This window comes from Phyllostomus hastatus, unplaced genomic scaffold (genome assembly GCF_019186645.2).
Source record: "Phyllostomus hastatus isolate PE091 unplaced genomic scaffold, TTU_PhHast_1.1 phas_scaffold_78, whole genome shotgun sequence".
Taxonomy (NCBI): domain Eukaryota; kingdom Metazoa; phylum Chordata; class Mammalia; order Chiroptera; family Phyllostomidae; genus Phyllostomus; species Phyllostomus hastatus.
The window spans coordinates 69396233-69403426 of record NW_025334041.1 but is presented as its reverse complement, the minus strand read 5'-3'; positions in this window follow the sequence as shown (position 1 = coordinate 69403426).

Genomic DNA, 7194 nt, shown 5'->3' with positions numbered 1-7194 from the left:
AGATGTTACTACAAGGACATGGAAGCAACTGATTAATGAGTTCACTTCTAAGACTATTTGTGGTTAGTTGGTGGTCAAGAAACAAATTCTCCTGAAAGCTTACAGCTCATACAAAAGAAACTTGAAATAAGGACTAAATGGCCCTAAACTCACCAAGTTCATAGCTCCATGGAACAGCTGAATTGGAGAACTTTATTGGTCCCGGAGACCAACCTCAAGACTCCTAGCATCACTTGACAAGTTCAGGCCTTGGAACTGCCAAAGGGGAGGTTGGGTCTGCTGGCTGTTTGGAAGATTATGTCCTGGCTCACGTGCCCAGCAGATGGTGGGAAAGAACTGGGCTGTCAAAGAGGATCATTCTGCCACAGACATGCTTGCCCTCTAGACAAGGAGCAGAGTCGAGCCCAGGCCCTCCTCCCCGGTGGCTGAGACTGATGGCCATGCATATGTGGGACACAGAAGACGGAGTGTGGTTGGACAGTATGGTGGCCACACACCCGTAAATGTGGCCTGGCGTGTTCAGACTCTCACCAGTCTCCCAATCAGACATGACACGTCCTCCCTGGGGACAGGTTGGGTGGAGAAAAACAAAGTGTTCTCCCCAACACTGCCCCTCCAGGGAAGGGGAGGCAATTTCCTCCCCTCAAGGTGACCTTGAGAACAGAGGAAGAAAACCCCACACAGACATCACACTGAAGGATTTTAGGTGCAGCTGGTCCTCATTCTCTCCAACGCACCTTGGTTAGGTCGACTTCACAGCCCACCCTCTCCCCAGAGTGAGTTCACCAATACCTGGGCCAAACAAGGGAGATCGAGCCCTTGTCCACCACTCAGGCCTCCTGACTACTCTGAGGGAGTGCTGGGCTTGTGCCAAGAGCACCTGCACCGGCCCCCTGGCTCCTAGCTCTCAAGAAGGAAGATTCTCTGTGGACAGGCCCAGCCTGGCCACTCTCCCTGGCCACATCCTTCTGTGCACAAAGTGAGAACTCATCCTGGTGGTGAGGAGGAATGACTGACTATGGAGGAAGGAAAGGTCATGGTCACTGGACGTGATAGGGGTGTGAAGGGAAGACACTGCTGTCACCAACAGGAGAGGGACAGAGAACAGACACACCCAAGCCCACCCAGACACTCCATTTCCAGGGAAGCCAGTAAAGTCGAGGAGACAGGGGCATAGGCTGCTCCATGCCCCTCCTCCTGGTCCCTCTCTAGGCTCCCATCCTCCATGCCCACATTGTACCTGGTCTTGGATGAGAAGATCTGGCTAGGCAGGTAGGCAGCAAGCAAGCATGTTGGGGTGATGATGTTCCCAGACCTATGGCCAGACAGAAAAACAAAAACCAGGGGTTCAATTTTTCAGATAAAAAGAAAGAACACTTCTCTTGCGTTGTCAGTCTCTGAGGGCCACCACTGCCCAGTTCCCTAAGAACACCTTCAGAGGGCTCCAGGGAACGTGACAGCAGCTCCTATTCGGATGTCTCATCTGGTGTGTCACCAGCCACAGCTACATCCTTAGCACCTGTACTGGTCGGGCCCCACGTACAACAGGTGCTCAGTCAACACTAGTCAAATCAAGGGAAACCCTAGGAGTAGCTCATATGGACTTAAGACCTTTGTCCACCTCTGATCCCTAGCTTCTTGGTCTCAGAGCTTTCATGGTCCCCACCAGCATGACAGATGTCATCTATGTGGCCAAAAGGCTAAGTAGAGCCATCTCCGCCCTTAATGAGTGGCCAGCAAGGCAGACAGCTCACCAGCGAGGCAGGCAGGATTGCAGGAGTCCCAATCTGATGCACTTGTGGCCCATAGCAGCCAACCATCTGCTGGCCTCACTTGCACAATCCATGTCCCTCCAATACTTCCATATGGGAAGAGAAGGCAGAAGATGGCCCTGAAGCCGACCAGTGTGGCATTGACAGGTGTCTCACCCTGCACCACCTCCATCTTCCCAAAAGGAAGACCAGGGAGTCATCCCAACAACCTGACTGCTGTGTGTCCAAGGACTAGGAGTGCAGCAGGGGACAGAGCAAAGATGACAGCAATAGCTGTTTCCCCGGCTGTACCACTGGCACCTCCTGGAGAGCTTCCGGCCATCTCCCTTGCAAATGACCTCCGTGGCATTCATTTCTAATAACTCAGACCTTCTGACTCACCAGCCATCCTGATTCCTCCTGCCAACTGCAGTGGTGTGGCAAGGCAGCCAATCTGTGGAGCTCCCAGGCATAGAAGGAGAAGCCAAATCACCCCATGATTTCCAGGGGGCCCCACAGCCTTGGGTCTAGCTTGGTGGTGGAGGACCAATAAAGCAGGCACCAAGCCATCATGATTTAGCAGCTCAACCACCTATGCGCCAAGCTGCAGATTAACTCCCAGGCCAGCAGCTCCCAGGGAGAACCCTGTTGTCTTCAGCCATGGAATTATACTGCAGGTGCAGTGAGGGGGGCATCTGGGGAACCTTTAACTCCTGACAAAAAAGCTCCCAGTCTGTTTGCTGGCAGATCCCATCCACTTGCAGTCCCAAGGCCAAGGGCCTGCACTGGTGCCTCCCTCCCTTTCCTCCCTGTCAACGGAGCAGCCTTGATTGGAGCCAACTCCTGTCATCTCTGAAGGTCTTTTCAGGAAAGCCTGAAACTCATCTTTTCAGATGTGAGGACCCCAGGGAAGCGTTGGCACCTGACGCTAGAGAGACAGAATAGTTGTGTCTCCTGTACGGGAGACACAGAGCACGTGCAATGGCCTTAGTGAGAATGGAAAACCCGCAGGGTCTGGCTGCCTGGCCAGGAGGAAAGAAAGCCCAAAGCAGTGTTTGGACAAACATGCTGCTTTTATTTCCCTCCGAAAAGCAAGGGAACCCCACAGTGAGAGCTGTCAGTTCATCTGGGCTGCATGCAGAAAATTACAGGCAAGGCCAGAGCACATGGGCACACGCACGCTTCTGGGGGGAAGACGTGGGGGCTGCTCCTGAAGATCTGGGGGCCCTGTGACCTGGCCCAGCAAGGAAGCAGCTCAAATTCCTCAGGTAGGTGGTCACCCCAGACACTTTCCCTGTTCACACGATCACAGGATCTGTGTTTCAGGCTCAGCTCGGTGCCCAGGGGCATCTGTCAGGAGGGCCCACTGGCTGCCCCTTGTTTTGGCTCTCCATTTGGTGGCGGCCGGACCGGCCGCATGGGACCGAAGTGCGCAGCTCAGAGCAGGCAGCAGTGTTTCCAACAGACACCCAAACACCTGTTTTTCTTGTTAAGTAAAAACAAGTTAATAGTCACAGCAAAACCATGAAAGAAAACCACAAGTGACCTAAGGATTTCTGACTCACCCCCAGACTGGGTACTTTGTGACATTCCTCCAAAAGCCATCAGCCACCTGCAGCGCACTGAAACTGCTGATGGGCAGCCCTTTTGTCTCCTGACTGGGTAATTACCGTGTGTGCCTGCTCCCAGATGGTTGGCCTTCAGATTAAAAGAAAGAACAACAACAACAACAAAACCACCTTCACCCTAAGCCCAAGTGACTAAGAAAAGCTGGCAGGGACCCTCCCTCAGACCATAATTGTGGGAAACCTCTTGCAAAACAGTTTTCTCTGCAAGATAAACTGTGTCTGTTCCCAGCAACCGAGTGCCACACCCAGAGAACGGTAAGAGATTTCCTTTAAGAAACCTCCAGAAAACATTTGAGATGCTTGCTCTTCTGGGTGCTGGGAATGCTGTGAGGACTTCCATCCTGATAGATGTGTATTTGGACTTTAAAAAGACAAATACAGCCTCCAGGATAGGCATGACACATGCACAATTCTGCACACCAGGGTCGGTTCACGCCAACTCAGTCTAAGGTCCATCACCGCCTGTGCGCAAAGGGCACACCACATGCCAGGCACACGTCGGGGCCCTCTCCTTGCTGGCTAGGCTCATTGCCACCAGCCCTGCTGTCCAGGACAGCATGGGGTCAGCCAGGCCCACAGCCACCCCAGGAGAGGTGGCCAGCATGAAGCTGCCACACTAACATAGCACACAAGTCACGTATAGTCACACCTAGCCAGAAGTGGCCTGTGCCACACCAAAAGCTGCCTTTCTTGCGCTCGATGACAAGCATGGGAGGGGGCGGGCTATGAGGCTGCCTGCCCCAGCACTGCCCTGGGGGCACTGGGGCTCTCTGATCCCAGCAGGTCTCCTGCTCACTAAGGTCTGACAAAAACACTGAGGTCATTGCAGGGCCTGGTGAAGGGCAGCCGCCTCTGTCCGCCCTCGGCCCAGCACTGCCCATGGGCCTCTCGGTGCTCCAGTCACCTGCCTTGCTGTGCCACCCTAGGCTGGGCCCCTGTGATTCCCAGACCACCCAGGCACCCAGGGACACCTCTGCTTCCTGAAAGCTGACCTGTGGGCACAGGGCTCAGAGCCTCCAGGCCAACGCACCTGCTAGGGATTCAGAGAAACCACAAAGGACTGGGAAGCAGAGGGGCTGCCTGGGGCACTGTGACAAGGAGGGGCTGGGTACCAGGCCCCACGTGTGGGAGCCCCATGTGGTGCATGTTCTGTGAGCACTATCTGAGGGCACAAGAGCATCTCTGCGCAAGGAAAGCTCTCTCTACTCAGAAACCCACCCCTTCCCCAGTGAGTCTAAGTTGTTGCCTCTTTCCCTCAGTTGGTTGTTCTATGGGATGAGGCACAAGAAATGCAACATTCACCCAGCACCTTCTGAAGTTTTACACCACATTCACAACATATGATCTGTCGATGTGGGATCACAACCGATGGACAGGCAGGCAGCTGTGCTGAGACATGTAAGGTCTGCAGGCTGCAGGAGCCCAGTGCAACACCACCGTTGTCTGTGTCTGAGCTTCAGAACACCACACTAGAGCATTTGGTTGCTTCTTGTCTTTTAGAACGCTTTTGATTGCTGTGGTGAGGTGCAGGAGGAGGTTGTATAATTACACTGTTTGCAATGGGAGAGCTTCTTTCAAAAGGGAAGGTGTCAGTTTAAGCCACCGGACACATGACAGTGCAGAAGATGCACCCCCAACCCCACTCAGAGTGCGATGACAGCTACAGCCTCTGTGTCCCACGACAGCTCTGAGCAATAGGCAGGTGCAGACCTGGGTGCTGATGCATGTGGAGGAGAGAGGAGGCTGGACTGACGAACCTGAGTCCTGGGAAGGAGACAGGTGTGTCTTCCCTGGTTAGGAATAAGCAGCACTGAAGACCTACCCCTGACATGCTGCCTGCAGCTCTGCATCATTGCCCACACCCCTTGGGCTCACCCATCGGGCTTTCTCCATTCCCCCTTCAAATGGCTAGGTAATGAACTTGTTCCTCTGATACAGGCCAGAGAATCTGTCTGCAGGCTGCTACACACCACCTATCATGACAGATAGGAGGGCAAGAACGCTGTGTTCCTGCTGCAGAAGCCAGCACCCATGAAGGACGGTCAGCCCTGCAGGTCTAAGCCCCAAACACACTGGGCTGAAGGGAGGCCATTCGGGATTCCCGCCGCTGCTGGGACAATTCGACGGATGCCCTGGGCCTCCTCTGCCCTGTGGGCTGCAGGGTCTACACATACACATCTGATCACTGCCATTCAGACGGGGGAACTGAGACAATTACATGAGGTCATGAGCGAAGGCTTTGAAGACTGAAAAAGCTCCGTAAGTCCAAGTTACTTTAATTTTTCTAAAAACAACTTTTTTCTTGTGTTTTTTTTTTTTTAGTTTTTCAATTACCATTTACAATCAATATCATTTTGTATTAATTTCAAGTGCGCACCACGGTGGTTAGACAATCACATTCTTTACCAAACAAACAAACAAACAAACACGTTTTTCAAGACACAGAGAGTAATAAGCCCAAGGATGTAATCATGAGTGATTTCAGGAAGGAGTTATTTCCCACTTCAAGCAGAGGAAGCCGATGGGGAAGAAGGAATGACAGGAGCCTCACTCTCCTAAGAACAGAGCCAGGGTGGTGGGGCGGGGTGGGGCTGAGGGAGAGCAGAGGAGGGCGGGGACTGCAGGGACATGCTGGAGAGCCTGGCAGGGGGACAAGAGAGGTGTGGGAGGAGAATGAAGAAGCTCAAGGCCATGCTAGAGAGGCATGCAAGACTCGACCATGGAGGAAAGACTGTGGCCTCTGTCAGGTGCTGGTCCACACCCCAGGGCCCTGTGAGGAGTCCAGGTGTCGGTTTGGGACCGGGGTTGATGGAGGATGCACCTGGGACTCAGGTGGAGGGGCCGCGCTCACTGCTGCTACCCAAGCTTTCCTTCCTAAAGCAGGTGAGCAGAGACCCGCTCCGGCCTTAGCCACCAGTGTGTGCTGTGCAGGCAACGATTCCCACGTCACAGGCTGAAGCGCAGAAAAGACACCTAAACCAATATTTCCAAAACAATACCCTTTGTCACCACCATGGCCACAGACACGGGGTTTTCTGGTCAAAAACCATCAAGGGAAATGCTGGCTAATGGCCCCAAGCAGGTCCTCGCTCAGCCTGTGGTATGCTAATGAGTTATGTAATGGAAGGACTTGGAGAGTCAGTGTTTTCCACAGGTGCTTGACCAAAGATCTTTCTCAGTGAGACACCTACCAACATCTGGAACACAATTCACTGCTCATCATTTCAAAGAAGAAAGAGAAGCTGAAGAGTGGAAGACCTTGCCGGAGGTCACTTGAGTTCCTGTCTACTCCCCCAGACGCACCTGACCCAGGCGTTCCGCCTGGTCCCAGGTAACCTCCCAACACTCCCCCTTGTCCTCCTCGTGCACCCGCCCTTCCAGAACGCCCAAACCCAGCACTGTGCAGGGAAATACAACTGAGCTATAAACCACGTGTTCCCATGCTGATAGACATATTGATCATGTATTGGCTAGAATGACTCTGCAGCTCACATTAGCATTGGTTTATGGGATGGTTCATCCATCAGGAGCCAACAGAATCTAACCAAACAATGGGCTTTTGAAACCACTGTGGAAACCTCCTCATTGCCACCTCAGAAATGCCTCTCTCGCTGCCTCTTGATAGCTCATGGCAAGACCAAGACAGATGACCCCCTCCTACCCAGGGCCAGCCCTGGAAGAGATGGTCCTGTCTGACACCCTCACAAGAAGGCTGGTTGGTGAGAACTGTTTAAAAAACTTGTCTGTGTATAAAGGACCACGTAGCCTGTCCTCTCCCTATCTCCTTTTTTTTTTTCTGGACCAGAAAACAAAAG